We start from the raw sequence: 22,877 nt of genomic DNA, 5'->3' as shown, positions 1-22,877 counted from the left end.
TAAATGTACAGGAAGGGCTGGAATGCTGTGGGGAGGAATATGGATCTTGATGTTCAGCTCCTGTAAGGATCCTGTTTGTTGTCCATGGAATAGGATGGGGCATGTGGCAGTTTCCAGAGTGTGAAAAATGCATGTATTTTATGATTGGCTTTTCTCAAATATTAACATTAATATTATATGTGTTGTGTTAGAAAGTGATGCTGTATTAATTCTCTTAAGTAGTGGGTAAATATAGTTTTAGGATATAAAAAACGTTAAAATAGAAACTATGCTATGTAGGATACTTTTTTTTAAAGAAAAGACTTGCACTGAGATAGCAGCCACAGGACACCTAAATCTTTCAGAGAAACAGAATTTATTCTTCTTATCAGAAGAAACGAACTTCTTCCCACCTCTAAGGTGCTGTTAGGATTCAGAGGAAGAAGTAGGGACCGACCAGACAGAATCCTGTGTTTGAATGGAATTTATGCATCGTGTATGAGGTGTATGAATATGCAACAGGCTGTTGCTTTTAATGGTTAATCCTTTGTTAACAGGTGTCCTTTTTTGGATACCCAGACTGTACATAACTCTTTGTCTCTATTGTCTCATATTGTCCTAATCCAAATTGTCCAAATCATTATTACTCAAATTATATTACTATTTTTATAACCCTTTTATTACCATTAAACTTTTAAAATGTTAAAAACAAGCGATTGGCATTTTTCACACAGAGGAGGGGATTCAGGAGGGTGGATTTGAGGGGGTTTTAGGGCTGTGCCCACGGGGAGGAGCCCCCTGAGCCTCACCTGAGGCCTTGGCGAGCGGCGGCTCCCGCGCGGTGCCCACGGGTCTCCCACTGGGCCGGACATCGGCTGGGACAGGGGACAAAGCACAGCTGGTCACTATTGCATTGTATTGTATTGTATTGTATTGCATTGTATTGTATTGCATTGCATTGCATTGCATTGTATTGTATTGTATTGCATTGCATTGCATTGAATTGCATTGCTTTGCATTGCATTGCACTGCATTGCACTGCATTGCTTTGTATTGTATTGTGGGGTCTGGCACTGCCCCCGCAGAATTCCTGAGGCTGGAAAAGCTCTCCAAGGTCACAGAGCCCAAGTTGTGCCTCATGCTCAGCTTGTCACCCAGCCCAGAGCTCTGAGTGCCACGCCCAGGGGACAAAGCACAGCTGGTCATTATTGCATTGTATCGCATTGCATTGTATTGTATTGTATTGCATAGCATTGCATTGTACTGTACTGTATTCTATTCTATGCTATGCTGTGCTGTTCTGGGGTCTGGCACTGCCCACCCAGAATTCCTGAGACTGGAAAAGCCCCCCAAAGTCACAGAGCCCAGGCTGTGCCCAATGCCCAGCTTGTCACCCAGCCCAGAGCTCTGAGTGCCACGTCCAGGCTTTCCTTGGATGCTCCAAACCTCTCTGTGCAGCCCCTGCCAAGGCCTGACCACCCTTTCTGTGCAGAAATTTTCACTAAAATCCGACCCCAAACTGCCCTGGCCCAGCCTGAGGCCGTTCCCTCTGCTCCTGTCCCTGTTCCCTGGGAGCAGAGCCCAATTTGGGGCTGTCCCCTCCTGTCAGGAGTTGTGCAGAGCCACAAGGTCCCCCCTGAGCCTCCTTTTCTCCAGGCTGAGCCCCCTCAGCTCCATCAGGACTTTTCCAGCTCTGTTCCTTTCCCTGGACACTCTCCATTCCCTCCATGTCCCAGATGGACGAGCCCAAAGCTGGACACAGCACTCAGGGTGTCCCTCACCAGTGCCCAAGACAGGGGACAATCCTTCTTCTGCTCCTGCTGGTCCATCCCTGATCCACCATGGGCACACCTGGCTCATGGCCAGCTCCTGTCCCTCAGCACCCTCAGGTCCCTCTCTACCTTTCAGCCACTGTCCCCAGCCTGTCCTGCCTTTCCCTCTGCTCCAACCCCAAGTGTCCAGAGTGACCCCACTCCAGGAGAGCCACAGGGCTCCATTTCCATGGATCAGAACAAGTTCTTCATCCAAGACTCTGTGGCAGGTAAAATGTGGGGGAGATAAACAATTTTTGTCCTGTACAGGTTCTTCTAGACCCAAAAACTCCCCAGAAGATCCCCAGGTGACTCTTTGCAGGTGGCACCTGAGTGTTGGGTCACAGGTTGGACTTGATGACCTCAAAGGCCTTTTCCAACCATGTTCTGGGATTCTGCAATGGAGACCAGTGATGGAGACCCTCCCACCAAGCGAAAATCAGGCTGGGCCATCCCACAACTTTTAAGGGAACAAAATCAAGGCTGAAAACACCTCCCCTCTCCTTCCTTGGAGTTCTGACACCAAAACTGAATCTTGAGTTTATCTGCAGGTTGAAAACCACCTTTGAAGGACCTCAAGGCCCAGGATCTCCACAAGCTGAGAGCCTGGGGAGGGTCTCAGAGCCCAGCTGGTGCTGCCAGCCCCTCACCCAGGCAGATGGGGGGCTTCCCTGTCCAGCTGCCGTCGGCTTTGCAGGTGCGGTGCTCGGAGCCCCCGGTGAGGTAGAAGCCGCTCTGGCAGGAGTAGATCAAGGTGTAGCCCAGGGAGGGCAGGTCCAGGGCACCCACGTTGGCATGGGATGGGGTCTCGGGCTGCTTGCAGTGGTGGGCTGGAGGGGACAGGGAGAACAGGTGAGAGAAACCACCCAGGTGGGCACGGGGAGGGTGAGAAGTGACACGGTGACAGCAACAGGGGAACCCTCCTGGAAGAGGTTCTACACCACAGCTCACAGGGATTTTTCCCAGCTGGAAGAGCTTCCCATGCTGGGTTTCTCTTCCTGGCTAAAGCTGAACCTGGCTCCAGCTGATGAGCTGAAAATCAGGATTGGCCACCCCCATTTTTAAGGGAAAAAGACAAAACCAAAAGGTGCTGAAACACCTCTGAGCCCAGAACTGAGTGCCAGACTAAAAACTGCCTTTGCAATCCCCAATTCTCCCTAAAATGCCACACATTTTCTGCAAGGATTCCTTTTGCAGAGCCTGGCTGAGGGCCCCAGCTCCCTGTTGGCATTCCCAGGACTCACGGACGCAGTCGGGCTGGACGCCGCTCCACGTCAGGTTGGGCAGGCAGGTCCTGGTGGTGGAGCCCTGCAGGAGATATCCCTTCTGGCACCTGAAGAACAGGATGCTTCCCACCTGTCCCAACAGGAGACAATCACTCAGCTTCCCAGGGATTCCCAGACTTTCATTCCATCCCCTTGTCACCACCTCATCCCTCACAGGAGCAGCTCCACTCCCAGCTGAGCAAAAATCCCATTTATGGTGTCTGCAAATTAATTAAACATAAAATAAATTAATTAAACTTCAAGATTAAGGTGACTAATTAGCAGGAAAATGGAAGGATCCACTCTGCCATCCACTATCCCAGCAGGGAATGGGTGGGAATGGAGCCCCCCAAGGGAGCCGCTGTGGGATTTTTGTCCCCATTCCAACGATTTCCTGCTGGATGAGAGATGGGATTAGCAAAAGCACCTGCAGGATTTGGCCTGAAAATTAATGGGAATTAATGTGAATAGCAGCAACTATTAATTAGCACTGTAATTAATTTCAGATACAATGCACTGCCTAATTAATGCTGTGCAAACCCACTCAGAGGGCTAAAGGAGCACGTTGGGGTGTCCTGCTCCCAGGAGGAGACAGGAATCCATGGAAGGACACATGAATCCATGGGATGAGACATTAATCCATGGAAGGACACATTAATCTATGGGATGAGACATTAATCCATGGAAGGACACAAGAATCCATGGGATAACACAAGAATCCATGAGAGGGGACGTGAACTCATGGAAGGAGACAATAATCCATGGAAAGATGCAAGAATCCATGGAAGAAGGACATGAATCCATGGGAGGAGACATTAATGCATCAGGGGAGACATGAATCCATGGGAGAACACGTGAATCCATGGGACAACACAGAAATTCATGGGATAACATGTGAATTCATGAGATAACATGTGAATTCATGGGAAGAGACACTAATCCATGGGAAGACACAAGAATCCATGGAAGGACACATGAATCCACAGGATAATCCATGGGGTAACATGTGAATCCATGATGGGAGGCATTAATTTATGGAAGGACACATGAATCCATGGGAGAACAGAATAATCCATGAGAGGAAACTTGAATCCATGGGAGAACACAAAAATCCATGGGATAACACAGGAATCCATGGGAGAACACATGAATCCATAGGATAACACAGGAGTCCATGGGAGGACACGTGAATCCAGGCCAAGGACCGAGCAGGGCTGGCTTTGTGGCACACCCATCGTCCACGGCCATACCTGGTATCCCTGGGAATTGTTCTGCATCCCAAAAAGAGGCACTCCAGGATCTGCACACGTCGTGAGGCTGGGATCTGTTAAAAACAGGGAAGGGATTTATGGGAGAGCTCAGAGCCCTCCAGGCACACGGGTCCTGCTGTACCTCTGGAACACAAATGGGATTTGGCTCTGAAGGAACACACAGCAACAAGGAGAACACATGGATCTTCCTGTTCCTTAAATCCCTGCCTGCTGCAGAAAGAAGCAACCAAGTTTTTAATTAATGACCAATCACAGCCAGTTGTGTTGGACTCTCTGAGTCTGTCACGGGTTTTTATTATTCATTCTTTTCTGGTTTTCTGATGTCACCTTTCTCTTTCTTTAGGATGGTTTTAGTATAGCATTTTCTTATAATATGATATGATGTAATTTTATTTAATATATAAATATATATAATTTATACTTATTATACAATTATATTTATATTTATAACTATAATAATATATTTATAAATATGTTTAATAGATTGATATTATATCAATACTATAATATAATATATAACATATTAATATATCATATATTATATATATTATATATTACATATTATATTTAATTAGTATATTTATATATAATACATATTTAAGTATATATATAAAATATATATTTATATAATATTTATAATAAATTTATTATTATAATTATATATATAAATACAATTATAATTATATTAATATATACATAATAAATAATGTTTAATATAATATATATAAAATATATTATAAGTTCATAATATAGTATCAGTTAATAATGTAATATAATATAATATAATATAATATAATATATATTTAATATATTTAATATAATATATATTTAATATAATTTCATAATATAATAAATCAGCTTTCTGAGAACTTGGGAGTCAATTCCCATCTCTCACCCCATCCTGGGGACCCTCACAACACCACAACAAAGCACCACGGTCACCCCGCTCTCCTCTCTGCCCTCTGCTCCCATCCTGACCTCCAAGGACCCCCAAGGGGTTGGGACTGGAGGTGAAGGGAGCCCCCAAACCCTTCACTGAGCCCCCAAAGCCTTCACTGAGCCCCCCTTACCGATGCAGCTGGGCTGGGTCCCGCTCCAGGTGCCGTCGGACTGGCAGAACCTGCGCGCCGACCCCACGAGCACCAGCGGGGCCAGGCAGGAGAAGGACACGGACGAGCGGTAGGTGAAGCCTCTGTCCTCCCTCCTGCCCTGGGCTGGGGTGCCCGGGTCCCCACAGAACACGGCTGCAACAGCAAAGGGACAGGGAGGTGGCCACAGAGCCCCCAGGAATGCCACATCCCATCACAGCCCATCCAACTCCATGATCAGCTCGGGAATCAGGGGTGGCTGAAGGTGCTGCTGGCTGCATTCCTTGTAATTATCTCCTTTTGTCCATGGTTGTTAATTAACTTCCACCTTCTCCCCCGGATTTGCCTTTTTTTCCCCCCTCTTTTTTCTCTCCCCTAATTGCACGGTGTCACTTTGTTCCTTGGCTCTGTATCACACGGAAAGCCCACTAATTATCCCGGATCCTGGGAAAGGTGTGAGGAACAGTGAGGGGTTTTGTGGGATTTAATATGAAAATGGATATTGTGCAGCTGGAAAAGGGACTCAGAGCTGCCTTTAGCACCAGGAGATGCTAATTCCTTTTTTTTAATTCTCTTTTTTTTTTGGTGTTTGCTGTTGCATCAAACCCACCCAGCCTTCACAAAACATTCCCAACTTCTGCTGCAACACGGTGCCTTTTGCTAAAAGATTTTTTTGGCAGTTCCAGGAGTGCTGATTGCAGAAGACTGAGTCACTGAGGTCAAACACCCAGTTTTGAGGATGTTTTGTAGGCAGGAACATGGAAAATGCCTGGATTCATCCCAAATGTGGCATCACCCTTCTGTCACAAGGGGTAGAGTGACCACCTGTGTCCCCGCCTGCACTTCACAGATGCCAAAGCAAGGCTCCCAAAAAACCAAGCCATGAAGGAGGTGGGAGAGCAGCCAGACTTTGGCTCCAAACTCTTGAACCATCCCCATAGCACCAAAAATTCCCACTCCAGCTGCTGGAAAACTCCATTTATGAACGGGGCACGAAGCACAGCAAGATCCCTCTAAACCCTGAGCTGCTCAGTGACACAGAGCTTGGGGAAAAAACTTGGAAAAAGCCCTAAAAAGCTGGATTTGAAGCAGAATCCTGGTGGAGGAGAGGGCAGGTGGCTACTCACGGAAGCACTGGGGGATCTCCCCGCTCCAGGAGCCGTTGCCCTCGCAGGTGAGCACGGCGGGCAGGGACAGCTGGTAACCCTCCAGGCAGGCGTAGCTGATGCTGGAACCCCAGCTGAAATCTGACCCCACCACCTTCCCGTTGGGAATGGCCTGGGGAGCTCTGCAGGTGATGGCTGGGGGAGGAGGAAAAAGAAGGAGAAGGAGGAAAAGGAGGAAATGGAAAAGGAGGATGACAAAGAGAAGAAGGAGGAGGAGAAGAAGGAGGAAAAGGAGAAGAAGAAGGAGAAGAAGGAGAAGAAGAAGAAGGAGAAGAAGGAAGAAGAGGAGGAAAAGAAGGAAATGGAGAAGAAGGAGAAGGAGGAGAAGGAGAAGAAGGAAAAGGGAGAAAAGGGAGAAAATGGAGAAAAGGGAGAAAAGGAAGAAAATGAGGAAACGGAGGAAAAGGAGGAAAAGGAGGAAAAGGAGGAAAAGAAGGAGGAGAAGGAGAAGAAGAAGGAGGAAAAGAAGGAGGAGGAGAAGAAGGAGAAGAAGGAGGAAAAGGAGGACAAGAAAAGGAGGAGAAGGAATAGGACAAGGAAAAAAGGAAAAGGAAAAGGAAAAGGAAAAGGAAAAGGAAAAGGAAAAGGAAAAGGAAGAGTCAGGTCTCTCCACTTCTTAATTATTTCCATTAACAAGCAAATTCCACCTAGGTGCAAAGTCACCTCCTGCTCTCCAAGAGCATCTCCCAGGATTGGCACAAAGTGGGGTCAAACCCTTCAAAGTTTGCAGTTCAATCCCAAATAATGAAATATCCCATGGGAAGGGATCCATGAGGATCATCCAAGCCCTGGCCCTGCACAGACACCCCAAAATCCCCCCCTGTGCATCCCTGAGAGCGTTGTCCAAACATTCCTTGAGATCCTGGGGCTCTGCTCAGTGCCCCACCACCCTCTGGGGGAAGAACTTTTCCCTCAGCATCTCCACAAATCCGATTTTGAAGTCAACGCTCGTTCCCAGCTGAAGGTAAAAATCTGCCCTGACATGGTGTGAAAGCTCATCCCCGATTTCCCCGAAGATTCACACATTTTGGACAACCTGGCTGAGGCTCAGACGAGCAGTTGAAGCCACAACCTGTCGGGTTTTCACCCACTCTGGGGTGTTTGGAGATGACATTTTTGCAGCGCTCTGCTCTTCAGCTCAGAGCAGCCAAACCTGTGCCTCCAAATGAGACTCTTGGCCACATTCTGGATCATTTCTGCAGCATTTGCTCAGTGCAGAGGATGAAAAAGGAGAGGAAGAATTGCTCTTTACAGCCTCTGAAGGAGCTGGAGCGCATTTGAGGGTTTTTATGTGGCCTGTTTTTATATCAGTTCCGTGACAGGTGAATTTTCCAGATTTTTAAAGGAATGCAGCGATGCTGCCACACATTTTATCTGTGCTGGGGGGTCAGGAAAACAGATCCAGCCTGCCCAGCCACTGCTTTCCTATTTCCCTTTTCTATCTCTGAACCACAGGAGCCATCTCAGAATAATGAAAAGACTCGCAGGGAACATTTTTCAGATGTTTCTGGGTGATGCCAGCACAGCGTCTGCTGGAAAAACACAATATTTCATCTGAGCTTGATCCGAGTTTTTTGTGCAAAATCACTTTACTCCCTGGGCTTTGAAGGAGAGCAGCAACTCCTTCCCTCCCTGCCAGGCACAGATTGATAGCCCTGAGCACAGCAAGGCGTTGCTGCTTCCCTGACAAATGCCAAACTTTGTGTGTGGAATGAGGGAGATGAGGAACGCCCAGCCAGGCTTTCATGGAAACTCTGGTGGCCTCCAAAACTTGTGTCCTGCAGGGTTCCTTACCCTTGCAGACGGGTTTGGTGCCGTTCCAGGTGCGGTCTTTGGTGCAGGTGAGGGCAGCAGCTCTGTCTGACTCCATCATGAAGCCAGGAGTGCACTGGAACACCACGGATTTGTTGTAGGTGAAGTCACTGCCCAGCCTCAGCCCATTGGCCGGCACGCCGGGGTCTCCACAGTTGATCACTGCCAAGGAAGGGAAAAAGGAGAATTTCTGGCAGCTGGAACCACGCCTGGGATGGTCCTGAATGTTTTTTTCCAGGTGGGGTTTAACCAGTTAAATGTGGAGCAGGTTTGCAGCCTGCGATTTGGTTCATTTGTCCTTGGTGCCCAGCTGGAGCAGGAATTGTTTTGTCTCCCTGCTCTGTGCACAGAGCTCACCATCCCTGATATGAAGCCCAGACCCACACACCAAAGCAGCACAGAACCTGAGAAATATAAAAGTTAAAACCAGAGGCGCCACCAGTGCTCACCAGTGCACTCGGGGCTGGTCCCAGTCCAGGTGCCATTGACGGTGCAGTGCCTGCTCAGCACCCCAGTGGAGTAATAACCCTCCCTGCACTGGTAGATGATGGAGCTGGAGAACACCAGGCCGTCGTTGAAGATCACCCTGGCGTTGCTGGGAGTCCCGGGGTTCCCGCAGGAAATCACTGCCAGGGGAAACGGGGAAATTCAATTAAAATCACCCAGAAACCACAAACCGACCCCCAGGGCTCCGAGGGGTTCCTCCTGCATTGCCTGTGCTCAGGAAAGGCAAGTTCTGAGGACATGAGAACACTTCTGGGGACATGAGAACAGTTCTGGGGACACCAGAGCCATTCTGGGGACACTAGAGCAGTTCTGGGGACACCAGGACAGCTCTGGGGACATGAGAATAGCTCTGGGGACAATAGAACAGTCCTGGGGACATTGGGGCAGCTGGGGGACATCAGAGCAATTCTGGGGACACTGGGGCAGTTCTGGGGACACCGGGGCAGCTCTGGGGACACCAGAATAACTCTGGGGACACTGGGGCAGCTCTGGTGACATCAGAGTAATTCTGGGGACACCTGGGCAGTCCTGGGGACCCCAGGGCAGCTCTGGGGACACTGGAGGTGTTCTGGAGACACCAGGGCAGCTCTGGGGACACCAGAATAGCTCTGAGGACACCGGGGCAGTCCTGAGGACACCAGGGCAGCGCTGAGGGCATCAGAGCAATTCTGGGGACACTGGGGCAGCTCTGGGGACATCAGAGCAATTCTGGGGACACCGGGATAGTCCTGGGGACACCAGAACAACTCTGGGGACACTGGGGCAGCTCTGGGGACACCAGAACAGCTCTGGGGACACTGGGGCAGCTCTGGGGACACCAGAACAGTACTGGGGACACTGGGGCAGCTCGGGGGACATCAGAGTAATTCTGGGGACACCTGGGCAGTCCTGGGGACACCAGAAGAGCTCTGGGGACACTGGGGCAGCTCGGGGGACATCAGAGCAATTCTGGGGACACTGGGGCAGTCCTGAGGATAGTGGAACAGCTCTGGGGACAACAGGGCAGCTCTGGGAACACCGGGGCAGTCCTAGGGACACCAGAACAGCCCTGGAGACATCAGAGTGATTCTGGGGACACAGAAGAGCCCCGTGTCGCAGCAGTACCTTCGCACTCGGGCTGCGTGCCGCTCCAGGAGCCGTTGGCGTGGCAGACCCTCTTGGAGGAGCCGCGCAGGGAGTAGCCGGGCTCGCAGCTGAACCGCACCACGCTGCCCACGTCGAAGGCGTCCCCCAGCCCGATCCCGTGCGAAGGGATCCCGGGGTCGCCACACACGCCCTGGCTGCCCCCTGCCAGGAGAGCACAGAGTCACCACAGCCACCAGGGATGGAGGCTCCTGTCCCTTGTCACCCTCACCGGGAATTCCACCCCCAGCAGAGCAGTGGAACTCCAAATTAAACATTCCCTGATTCCGTGAGCCCCCCTGGTTTTGAGATGGATGCAAACATGGCCACAATTCCTGAATCCCAAGGTGGAGGCTCCAGCATCAGCCCCAGGGATGTTTCTCCTCCGTGAAGGAATTCCCACGTGCTCCAAGCCAGCCCTGAGCAGCTGGAAGTGAGGGAACAAGGAGGGTTGGAGCGTGGGAGGAAGGGAAGGGAAAAGGGGAAAAGGGGAAAAGGGGAAAAGAGAAAAGGGGAAAAGGGAAGGGTTGGGGATGTCCAGGGAAGGGAAGTTCAGGTAAGGGAAGGGGAGGGAGGTGCCTCCTCCTCAAGGCACAAGAGTAGGTGATGATGGGTGGGAGGTGATGACAATGGATGGGTGACCATGAACGAGTGACCATGGCCAGCTGATGGTGTCTGGGTGACCATGACCAGGTGACCAAGAACAGGTGACCATGAACGGGTGACCATGGCCAGCTGATGGTATCTGGGTGACCACGAACAGGTGACCAAGAACAGGTGACCATGAACAGGTGATGGTGTCTGGGTGACCACGAACAGGTGACCATGGCCAGCTGACTGTGGCTGGGTGACCATGAATGGCAGTGACCATGAACAGGTGACCAAGAAGGGATGACCATGAATGGGTGACAACAAACAGGTGACCATGGCCAGCTGACTGTGGCTGGGTGACCATAAATGGATGACCATAGCCAGGTGACCATGAACAGGTGACGAAGAACAGCTGACCAAGAACAGATGACCATGAACAGGTGACCATGAACAGGTGACCATGTCTGTGTGCCCCTCAGGGCCCTTCCCAAGCCCCCTCACCCGAGCAGTGTGGCAGGGAGCCGCTCCAGCGCCCGTCCAGCTGGCACATCCTCGTGGCATTGCCCACCAGCGTGCGCCGGCCCAGGCAGCTGTACCTGACCACGGAGCCCACCGTGTGCTTGTCCCCCGAGATCTGCGCGTGGGGAGGGGACCCGGGGTGGCCACAGGACACCACTGCAACAGAGACACGGCTTCAGCACCCGGGGATCCAGAATTCTGGCTTGGGGGGACCTTAAATATCAGTTAGTGCCACTCCTTTCCATGGGCAGGGACGCTTTTCCCTATCCCTGGTTGCTCCAAGCCCTGTCCAGCCTGGCCTTGGACACTTCCAGGGATGAGGACAGTCCCAGCTGCTCTTGGCACATGTGCCAAAGCCTCCCCATCCTCACAGGGAAGTTCAACACACAGGAAACAAAAACATAAGAAAATCTCCTTTTTTTTTAAACTTTGAAACCCAGGAATCCAAGGAATCAGTGGTAAAATTGACCTGGGTTTCCAAATGTCAACAAATCCTCCAAATCCCAACGTTTTCTGCGAGATAAAATGGAGGAAGGAGATCCCTTGTACTCAAGGAGGCTGAGGGAACCTGGGATTGGGGTTTTAACAGGAATTCCCTCCCGGCTGTGGGAACATGGATCATCACTCACCAGCTCCCCAGGATCCATGCAAGGGGTGAGGAGAGGACAAAAGGAAAGGAAAACGTGCCCAAAACTGCTTGGTAGGATTTGGTGTGGAGGGAGAAACGTGGGAAAAACAAAAGGAACAATCCCAGCTTTGGAACAGCTCAAGCCAATTGGAATTTCTGGAGTTGGGCAGGGAATGGGATTGCAGCTGGTTTGGTGCCCAAAGGGACAAAATGGTCATGCTGGGGTGGGGCTGCTCCTGCCTGCACCTCCCTAAGGCAGCTAAAATCCACTCTGGATCCCAAATTCCCAGTGTAAGATTGAGACTCACTCACTCAGGTGAGTCCTCACTCACCCAGGTGTACCCTCAGCCACTCAGGTGAGCTCTCCCTGTGCTCCAGAGCTGCTCCTGCCCTCTCCACCTGCACTATCCCAGCAGGATCCTCTCCTCAAACCCCACAACCCATCAGGATTCCACCTGGAACACCCAAAATCCATTGGGATCTGCCTGTCCTTACAAAGAGAACGTCCCTAGCAGGATCCTCTCCTCAAACCCCAAAATTCATTGGGATTCCACCTGAAACCCCCAAAATCCATCAGGATCCACCTGGCCCTACATAGAGAATGTCCCTAGCAGGATCCTCTCCTCGAACCCCAAAATTCATTGGGATTCCACCTGGAATCCCCAAAATCCATCAGGATCCACCCGTCCCTACATAGAGAATGCCTTCCAGCAGGATCCTTTCCTCAAACCCCAAAATTCATTAGAATTCCACCCAGAATCCCCCAAAATGCATCAGGATGCACCTCTCCCTACAAAGAATGTCCTTATCAGGGTCCTTTCCTCAAACCCCAAAATTCATTAGGATTCCACTCAGAATCCCCAAAATTCATTGGGATCTGCCTGTTCCTATATAGAGAATGCCTCCAGCAGGATCCTCTCCTCAAACCCCAAAACCCATAGGAATTCCACCTGGAATCCCACAAAATCCATCAGGATCTACCTGTCCCTACACAGAGAATGTCCCTTTTCCTCAAACCCTAAAATTCATTAGGATTCCACCTGGAACCCCTAAAATCCAATGGAATCCACCTGTCTCTACATAGAGAACCCTCTCCAGCAGTATCCTCCCCTCAAATCCCAAAATTCATTGGGATTCCACCTGGAACCCCTAAAATCCACTGGGATTCATGTGTCCTCACAAAGAGAACCCCCTCCACCAGTATCCTCTCCTCAAACCCTAAAACACATCAGGATTCCACCTGAAACCCCCAAAATGCATCAGGATCTGCCTGTCCCGAGACAGAGGACCTCCTCCACCAGAATTCTTTCTTCAAACCCCAAAATTCATTGGGATTCCACCTGGAATGCCCCCAAATCCACTGGGATCCACCTGTCCCTACACAGAGAAACCCCTCCAGCAGAATCCTCTCTTCAAACCCTAAAATCCATCAGGATCCACCGTTTCCTGAGAATGCCCTCCAGGAGGATCCTCTCCTCAACCCCAAAACCCATCAGGATTCCACCTGGAACCCCCAAACCCATTGGGATCTGCCTTTCCCTACACAGAGAATGCCTCCAGGAGGATCCTCTCCTCAACCCCAAAACCCCCTCCCTAGGAAACTCCTGAAACCACTGGGACCATTCCCACGTGGATTTTTTTGTGGGGATTTTTTTTGGGATGGATTTTCCCTCACGAATCCTGCTGACCCCCACGAGATGCGCTGGACAGGGAGAGGGGTTGGGGCCACTTACAAAGGCACTGGGGGAGGGCTCTGTCCCACGTGCCATCGCCCTGGCACGTCAGGACGTGCGTCCCCAACAGATAAAATCCGTGGCTGCACTGATAGGACACGGTGGTGCCGAAGCTGAACCTGTGCGGGCCGCTCGGCTGCACTTGCCGCACGCTGTTTTCCAGGTGCCCGGGGTCAGAACAGTTCACAACTGCAAACAGACAACAGAACAACACCCAGAAAATAATGGGAAGCGAAAAGTGAGGCAGAAAATGTGGGGTTTAAAAAAAAAAAAAAAAAATTGGTGGGAAGTTGAAGATTTTATGCTGATTTAAGATTTTTTTCCCGAGATTTTTTCTCTGAGATTTTTTTTTTTCTCCGAGATTTTTGAGGGTGGGAGTGGAAAAATTTCTTGTGAAAAAGGGAGTCCAGGCAATCCTGCAGGTTGTCACCCAGCAGCAGAGGCTGGATCTCCAAATTGGGATTGAGATTATCCAGCTGGGAATAACTGATCCCAAACCGGGATTTTTTTGGGAATAATTGATAATCCAGCATGGCCAGAGATCCTGGATTAGGGAGATGCAGAGGGAGGGAGTGCAGGGAGGGGAGGGGATTTGGGAAGTGAATCTGAGTGCTGATCCCATGGGGAAAGAGGGAAAAGGGCTCTGCACAAAGCTGTGGGAAGATATTTCCTGGGAAGATAAACGAGGAGGTTGGACAAGGTGATTTGGGGGGGAGCAGAGGAGAGATCCTGATTTTCCATGGACATGGATTGTGACCACCAGGGCGTGTTTGTAGGGCTGTGCCTGCCTTTAACACCCTCTGAGCCCAAATTTGGGTCTGATCCCAAATCTGATCTGATCTGTGCCTGCCTTTAACACCCTCTGAGCCCAAATTTGGGTCTGATCCCAAATTTCCAACACGCTCCAACTCCTTGGAGAACGCATTGAGGTGAGGAAATCCCGTGGGATTTACAGCATCCCTGGCATCTCCAACCACATCCCCTGGGTGGTTTCCAGGGATTTCTGGCTTGGGATCATGGAGAATCCCCAGGGAAGGCCAGACTGACCTCGGCAGGAGGGCAGGGTGCTGCTCCACTGGCCGTTGGCCAGGCACTGGGATTGGGAAGCTCCCTCCAGGCGGAATCCGGGGTTGCACTGGAATTTGGCCACGTCGTTGAGGTTGAACTGGGAGCCCTGGGTGAGGCCGTTGGGGGGGTTGCCAGGGTGGCCACAGGTGATGGCTGCAAGGACAAAATGGAAATGTCACTGGATTTATTCCTGGAGAAAAGTGGATTATTCATTGGAAAAAGATGTGAAGGTAGGAGAGCATAAAAACCGCCACATCAATCCCAAACCCCAAAGATTTGGGGCTTCTCTGTTGAGATACAGGATGACATTGAAAAAAAGGGATTTTTTTAGGTTTTATTTGCTCCAGGAATTCCCTGCATCCCTCTCCAGGCAGCCGAGTGCCAGGATCCCACTGATTTACACCACACATCCCTCTCCAAAAATCCCAGCTCCTGCTCTTAACCCCACACCACCCCACGCATCCAAACTCTGTTGTTCCCTCCCTCTCTCCCTGTCCCCCCTGGGCTGAAGGAATGACAAGTACTGATGAACACAAGAATTTAAGAACAGAAAGATTTGATGGACAAGTAAAATACCTTTTACTCACCAACAGAATAACTGGCAAGAAACCTACCAACCAATTGGAGTCACACGTGAGGTGTGTGACTAAAACTACATAAAAATGAGTTATGTGAATAAAGAATGGGTTTTTTCCTGCATGAAGAAAATGGAGTCTTGATAAAAAAACACCCCAAAGGTGTGTGCATGGCCACCCCACACCTCGAGGGTGTGAGCTCTGCCCAGCCCCTTCCAGGCCCTCCAGGCTGGGATGTCCCCTCAGGGCTGAAGGAATGACAAGTACTGACGCACACAAGAATTTAAGAACAGAAAGATTTGATGGACACAGACCAATAAAGTAATTAGCCAGAAAGCTACTAACCAATTGGAAAGACACATGAGGTCTGTAAAACTGCATAAAAATGAGTTGTGTGAATAAAGAATAGGTTTTTTCCTGCATGAACAAAATGGAGTCTTGATAGCAAAACACCCCGAACGCGCGCGCAGCACAACCACCTCATACCTCAACCACCCCACACTTTGGGGGTGTGAGCTCTGCCCAGCCCCTTCCCCAACCCCTTCCCCAGCCCCTTCCAGGCCGGGATGTCCCCCCAGGGTGAAGCAATGACAATACTTACGCACACAGACAGGCGTTTTCCCGGACCAGCGGTGGTCCTGCTGGCAGATGCGCACGGACATGCCGATGAGGCGGAAGCCGGGCTGGCACTGGTACACCACGCTGCCACGGTAGTTGTAGTTCTCCCCGTTGATCTGCCCGTTCACAATGGGGCTGGGCACGCCACAGTGCCCGGCTGGAGGGGACAGAACGGCAGCAATCAGCTGGAGAGCCCAGCAAAGGTGTCCCCAAAGGGCATCGGGGGATCTCTGCGGGTTTGGGGTGAGGAGAAGCCCAGACCGGGATGGGTTGCAAGGGAATGCAAGGGTTGTCCATAGGGACACCTCTACCATGTCAAATCCAACCTCTCCTTGGACACTTCCAGCTGTGGATGGGGCAGCCACAGCTTTTCTGGGCATGGATGAGGTTTGGAGATGCCCAGATTGGTTTGGGTTGGAAGGGAACATAAGGGTTGTCCACAGGGACACCTTCCACCATGCCAAGTCAGCCTGTCCAACCTCTCCTTGGACTCTTCCAGGGATGGGGCAGCCACAGCTTCTCTGGGCAGGGATGGGGGTTCACAATGCCCTGACTGGTTTAGGTTGGAAGGGAACATAAGGGTTGTCCACAGGGACACTTTCCACCATCCCTGGTTACTCCAAGCCCTGTCCAAGCTCTCCTTGGACACTTCCAGCTGTGGATGGGGCAGCCACAGCTTCTCTGGGCATGGATGGGGTTCATGATGCCCAGATTGGTTTGGGTTGGAAGGGAACATAAGGGTTGTCCACAGGGACACCTTCCACCATCCCTGGCCATCCTCTCCAACCTCTCCTTGGACACTTTCAGGGATGGGGCAGCCCCAGCTTCTCTGGCCAATCCACATCATGCTGTTTATAGGGAAGAATCCACCCCAATATCCATCCACACCCATCCTCTTTCACCTCCAGGCTGTCACCTCAACACTCTGCAGTCCCAACCAACTATCCTCACCCCAAAACTCTCCCAGCACCTCACACCTCTGGAGGACGCAGGAATCCAACTCTGCCTCCCTTTTACACCCCCTTCAAACCCCGCAGGGTGGATGTCAGTCCCTAAACCCCCTGTTCCCTCCCAAGGAGCCTTTCCCACACCCGTGGATGCCGCAGGAGCATCCCAAAGGTACCTACCCAGACACCTGACCTCAGCCCCGCTCCAGAGCCCGTTGGCCATGCACTCCCTGACCCGGGAGCCCACCAGGGTGTAGCCAGTGTTGCAGGAGAAGATGGCAGTGGCCCCGTAGCTGGTGAGGGTCCCGATCTTGTTCCCGTTGGGAGGCGTGGGCAGGTCCCCACAGGAGATAACTAGGACAGATCCCAAAGGATAAGTGAGAGAACAGGCTGGGTTTTGAAGGAATGCATCCAGGCACAGCACCAGGAGTTGCTGCTGGAGTGGGAAAGTTCATTAAATAATTCCAGGAATTGTGATCATTCCAGAGCCATGTAAGATGAGGTGACAAAAATAAGAGCTGTTCATATTTATGCTTCAGGATACAGGGGAACACTAAAGACAGGCTGGGAAAGAACCAAAGGAGTTTTTCACACCAGAGCTTCCTCACAGAGGAATATTTTTCTGTCATTAAGCCTGATTCCCAGAAACCCCACAGAATCATGGAAGGGACCTTAAAGGCCATGAGTGGGGACATCTCCCACTAGGCCAGGCTGCTCCAAGCCCTGACCTTGGAATGGCACAAAGTTCATAATTAAAAGTGACACCCAGCTTTCCCCCACAATCCAAAATCCCAAGATCTGCAGATCCCAGCTGGGTTTGTGGGATGCAGGAGCCTCTGCAAACCCAACCTCCCCCTCAGAACTCTTGGTTTTATCTTCATTTTCTCTGCCTTCAAGCTCTGCCAAGCCTGCAGAGCTCCCGCTGGGTGCTGCTGACCTCGGGGCGCTGCCAAGATGCTGTCACTTGGATTTAGGTGGCAATAAGGCTGAGGGAACAAAAGGAGGTCAGGCTCCTGCTCCCGGATCCAGAGGAAGAGCTGGCAGGGGGAGAAGCACATCTGTCACCCACACCAGCAGTCACAGCTCCACAAACAAAGGCAGGCAGCAGGGAAGGAGAGGCTTTGCTGCCTCTGTCTGCACTTGGAGAGAAAAACCCTGCACCTCTGACAAAGGGAGAGATGCAAAGCACAGCAGTGGTGTCAGAACAACTGAGAGCTGCTGGCGTGCCCCGTTGGGTTTGATTTGCAGGTGACACTGTTACCCTTGTAAACCTGGTGTTTGTGTGAGAGCTGAGGCTTGACAGCAGAATTCTTTATTTTCCCTCCTTAAAAGCCCTGACTTCAGAGCAGCTGTGGCAGAGAAGCTGCTGGGACCCCACAGCAACAGCTGAGCTGAAGGGCTTCAGATCCCAGGGAAGTGCTGGGATTAAACCAGGATTCACTTCCAGGCATCTCCCTGCATCCCAATCCCTTCCAGCAGCTCTGCTGTCTCTGCCTCAGCTGCTGACGAGAGTAATTGAGTTCTACCCCACAGCAGAGACGACACCTTCCATGATCCCAGTTTGCTCCAACAGGGATAGGGTAGGTTGGAAGGGATGGGGCAGCCACAGCTCCTCTGGGAAATCCATCCCAGCACCAACCTGCCCTCACAGGGATAGATTTGCTCCCAAAATCTGCACCAAACCATCCCATCCTGTACCCAAAGGGCACCATCTCCTTGGTTAGCCATGATTACCCACCAGCATCATCCTGAAACCCTCAGGGCTGGGATTTGCTGACCCCAAACACAAAACCAGCTCCTGGCGATGCTGCTCTGTGAAATCCATCCCAGCCACTCCCTGCCCTTCCAGGAATGGATTTCCTCCCAAAATCTGCACCAAACCATTCCATCCTGTACCCAAAGGACACCATCTCCTTGATTATCCATGGTCACCCATCAGCAACACCCTGAAACCCCCAAGGCTGGCATTTATTGAGCCCAATCACAAAACCAGTCCCTGGTGACTTCCTCCCAAAATCTGCACCAATTTCCTCCCCAATCTGCACCAAACCATCCCATCCTGTACCCAAAGTACGATCACCCACCAGCACCACCCTGAATCCCCCCAGCTTGGCATTTACTGACCCCAAACCCAACCCCAGCCCCCGGTGCCACCCTGGGGCGCCCCTGCCCTTACTTTTGCAGGTGGGCACGGGCTGCCCGATGCTCCAGGTGCCGTTGGCCTGGCAGCGGATGACCCTCTGGCCCGTGTAGTAGTAGCCAGGGTCGCAGATGAGCATCAGCTGGGCGTTGTAGTGGTACTGCACCTCGTAGGTGAGGCGCCAGCGGCCGTGCTCCACCGCGATGCTGCCCACATCGGGGCACGTCACAGCTGAGGGGGGAATGGAACAGGGGAAATGGGACATGGGAAATGGCACGTGGGAAATGGGCCATGGGAAATGGCACAAGGGAAATGGGACATGGGAAATGGAACGCGGGAAATGGCACGTGGGAAATGGCACACGGGAAATGGAACACAGGAAATGGCACGTGGGAAATGGCACGCGGTAAATGGCACATGGGAAATGGCACAAGGGAAATGGCACAGGGAAAAGGGCACGCGGGAAATGGTGCAGGGAAAATGGCACAAAGGAAATGGCACAAAGGAAATGGCACAAGGGAAATGGCATACAGGAAATGGCACAGGGAAAATGGCACGCGGGAAATGGCACGCGGGAAATGGCACAAAGGAAATGGCACACGGGAAATGGAACACAGGAAATGGCACGTGGGAAATGGCACACAGAAGTGGCACAGGGGAAATGGTGCATGGGAAATGGCACGCGGTAAATGGCACATGGGAAATGGCACAAGGGAAATGGCACAGGGAAAATGGCACAGGGAAAATGGCACGTGGAAAATGGCACGCGGGAAATGGCACAAAGGAAATGGCACAAGGGAAATGGCACAGGGAAAATGGCACAGGGAAAATGGCACACAGGAAATGGCACAGGGGAAATGGCACGCGGGAAATGGCACGCGGGAAATGGCACAGGGAAAGTGGCACACAGAGATGGTTCAGTGAGGTTTTAACCCCGCCAAAAAAGTCCCAGTGTGGTGGGTTTTTAATGAGGGGTGTGTCATGGGCATGGTTTATGAAAAATCTTTTTGCCAGGATTTTTTCTCCTGAGAAGCTGAGAGGTCTCAGAAATGAAATGTAAACAATGGTTATCTGCTGCTGTGGAATGCAACAGGTGATTGGTGATTGGTCTCATGTGGTTGTTTTTAATTAATGGCCAATCACAGCCCAGCTGTCTTAGACTCTCTGGCCAGTCACAAGATTTTATTATCATTCCTCTCCCTTCCTTTTCCAGCCTTCTGATGAAATCCTTTCTTCTATTCTTTTAGTATATTATTTTCTTTTAATATAATATATATCATAAAATAATAAATCAGCCTTCTGAAACCTGGAGTCAAGATTCTCATCTCTTCCTTCGTCCTGGGACCCCTGTGAACACCACCACAAGGGATGTATCCCCTGGTGAGGCTGTTGTTGAGAATTAAAAGGAAAATTTTGTGGATAATGTTGTAAGTGGTGATGTTGCCTGAAACCCAAAGAGAAAAATGCCTTGCAATGGGGTTAAAATCATAAAATGGGAATCAAGGACACCTCATTGTCTCAGGCCTTGAGAAATGGAAACACAAGTGGGTTTGGGGGAGCAAACTTGGGGTAAATCACGGAATCACAGAATTTCTAGGTTGGAAGAGACCTTTAAGATCATCGAGTCCAACCCATGTTCTAACACCTCAACTAGATCATGGCACCAAGTGCCACATCCAGTCTTTTTTTAAACACATTGAGGGATGGTGACTCCACCACCTCCCTGGCTAGATGATTCCAGTATTTGACCACTCTTTCTGTGAAAATGACTTTGTTAACTGAAGTTAATTGGGAGATTGATCCATTGGCATGTTGGGGGTTAAACTTATAAAAGTGTGAAAAACTATGACCCATTGTCCATTTTGGGTGCAGCCCCTGGGGAGCTTCATCAGCCCTAAATGTACCTGAAAACCCTTCAATAAATAGAACTGCTTTATACTTTTAACTTTTGTTTGGCCTGTGTCTTAGGCAGCCCCAAAGGCCTCCCTGCTGTCTGGGCAGCCCCAGTCCCCACTCACCCAGGCACAGAGGGGGCTGGTTCCCGTTGCTCCACACTCCATCCTGCAGGCACTCGGTGCTGGGCTCGGCGCCCGGCTGCAGCTGGAATCCCTCATTGCACTGGTACACGGCCTTGGTGCCCACCGTGTACTCCTTCCCAAAGACAACCCCGTTCCTTGGGGCTCTGGGAATGCCACAGGAGAGAGCTGGGAAGAGAAAACACATCTTAAACAAAAAATAAAAATCAGGGAGCTGGTGGTTTTATCCCAAATTGCAATCCTGGATCCCGAACTTTCCTACTGGGAGTGCCCACCCTTCATAAAGGATTGTCGGGGCCTCTAGCTGCTCAGAGTGACCCCAAGATGTGTTAGAAAGTCTCTTTTCCCAGTCTGGCGCTTGAAGAAGGAGTCAGGGCTCTTCAGTTCTCATTCTCAAGGTTGTTTATTGTATCTTATCTATAAAATTCTTTCTCCTTTCCAGCCGAGGTTTGCTCAGCAAGACAGTCCAAGACACTCTGGCCACCCCCAGGGCAGTGTTGTTATCTTTTTATACTAAAACCTATGTGTACATTATTTACAATAACTTTCCAATGCCTATCACCTATGTTAGACAGCGAGCTTCTACTCTAAACCAATCTAAAAGTGCCACCATCACAGCAGAAGATGGAGGCCAAGAAGAAGAAGGAGAAAGGCTGGACACACCCAGATTCCTCCATCTTGCCCCCTGAACCCCCATTCTAAAAACCCCAAAATCTACTTTTTCACCCCGTGATAAACTCTCTATCGTTTTACTTAATTTGCATTTGCCATGCAAGGCTCAGGTTTTGTCCCATTCCTGCCCCAGCATGGAGCAGGATCCCAGAGCAGCTGGCAGGTGAATTCTGAGAGGTGTCAGCAGCTCCATCCCTGTTGGCACTGATGGTGACAGGAGTGTCACTGCAGCGAGCTCAGGGCTGGTCAATCCCTCTCCAAGGCCTGATGTCTAGACAGGCTGCCAGGCTGAATACCAATGGCTCTCCCAGGGAACAGAAAGCACCTGGAAAATCCAACTTTTTCCCTGCTGCTCTTTTCCAGCTCCCAGTCATTCCCTTCCCTCTTTGCCATCTATTCCCAAAGTCTTGCAGACGAGGATAACCCTCAGCGCTCCGAGCTGGTTCTCAACACCCAATTACCCAATTCCAATGTTGATTCTTTTTCACTGCTTTTCCAGGGACTCTCAGAACTTGATCCCAACCCATCCCTGCTCTCACTTTGGCACAGGGGGATGGCTTCCCTCCAGTGGAAGTGGCCCTGGGGGTGCTGGGTGCCAGGCTGAATACAATGGCTCTCCCAGGGAACAGAAAGCACCTGGAAAATCCAACCTTTTCCAGCTCCCAGTCATTCCTTTCCCTCTTTGCCATCTATTCCCAAACCCCTGCAGACGAGGATCACCCTCAGCGCTCCGAGCCTGCTCCCAACATTACCCAATTCCAATATTTATTTTTTTTCCCCCTGCTTTTCCAGGGACTCTCAGAACTCGATCCCAGCGTGTCCCTGCTCTCACCTTGGCACAGGGGGATGGCTTCCCTCCAGTGGAAGTGGCCCTGGGGGTGCTGGCTGCAGGTGGAGGTGCTGTGTCCCACCAGGCGGTAGCCGGCGTCGCAGCCGAAGCGCACGGAGCTGCCGGGGCGCAGCCCGGAGTGGCTCAGGATCATCCCGTGGGCTGGGGGCTGGGGGAGGCTGCAGTAGGGAGCTGGCAAGGAGGGCAGGGAAAAGAAAACCAGTCAGCAGCAGGGTCATTCCCTTCCCACTCCCAGGAATTACACCGAGCTTCCCCAAAATCCCCAAAACAAAAATCGGCGATGGATAAACGCGGAGTCGAAGCAGGGATGGAGCACGGGGCTCTGATCTGAGCCTCAGCCAGCTCCAGGAATAAGGAGTCATTCCTGGTAATTGAATATTCCTTAATTCATTTGCTGAGAAAAGCCTGGACAGACTTTTCCAGTGCCTGGCCACCTCCTCATCCAGAAACCTTTCCCAATATCCATTCCCTGGCATCAA

The 22,877-nt window shown here is 51.0% G+C and overlaps 1 pseudogene; it reads right to left on the bottom strand.

Annotated features, from left to right (window-relative positions):
* Positions 1–22,877, bottom strand: part of LOC128937667 (CUB and sushi domain-containing protein 2-like) — a 139,446-nt pseudogene that overhangs the window by 5,065 nt on the left and 111,504 nt on the right.

The sequence above is a fragment of the Melozone crissalis genome, unplaced genomic scaffold, assembly GCF_028551555.1.
Source record: "Melozone crissalis strain CALT ecotype California unplaced genomic scaffold, PUWL_Pcris_2 ptg000020l_1, whole genome shotgun sequence".
NCBI classification, from domain to species: Eukaryota; Metazoa; Chordata; class Aves; order Passeriformes; family Passerellidae; genus Melozone; species Melozone crissalis.
This window is presented reverse-complemented; position numbering and strand designations above follow the sequence as displayed.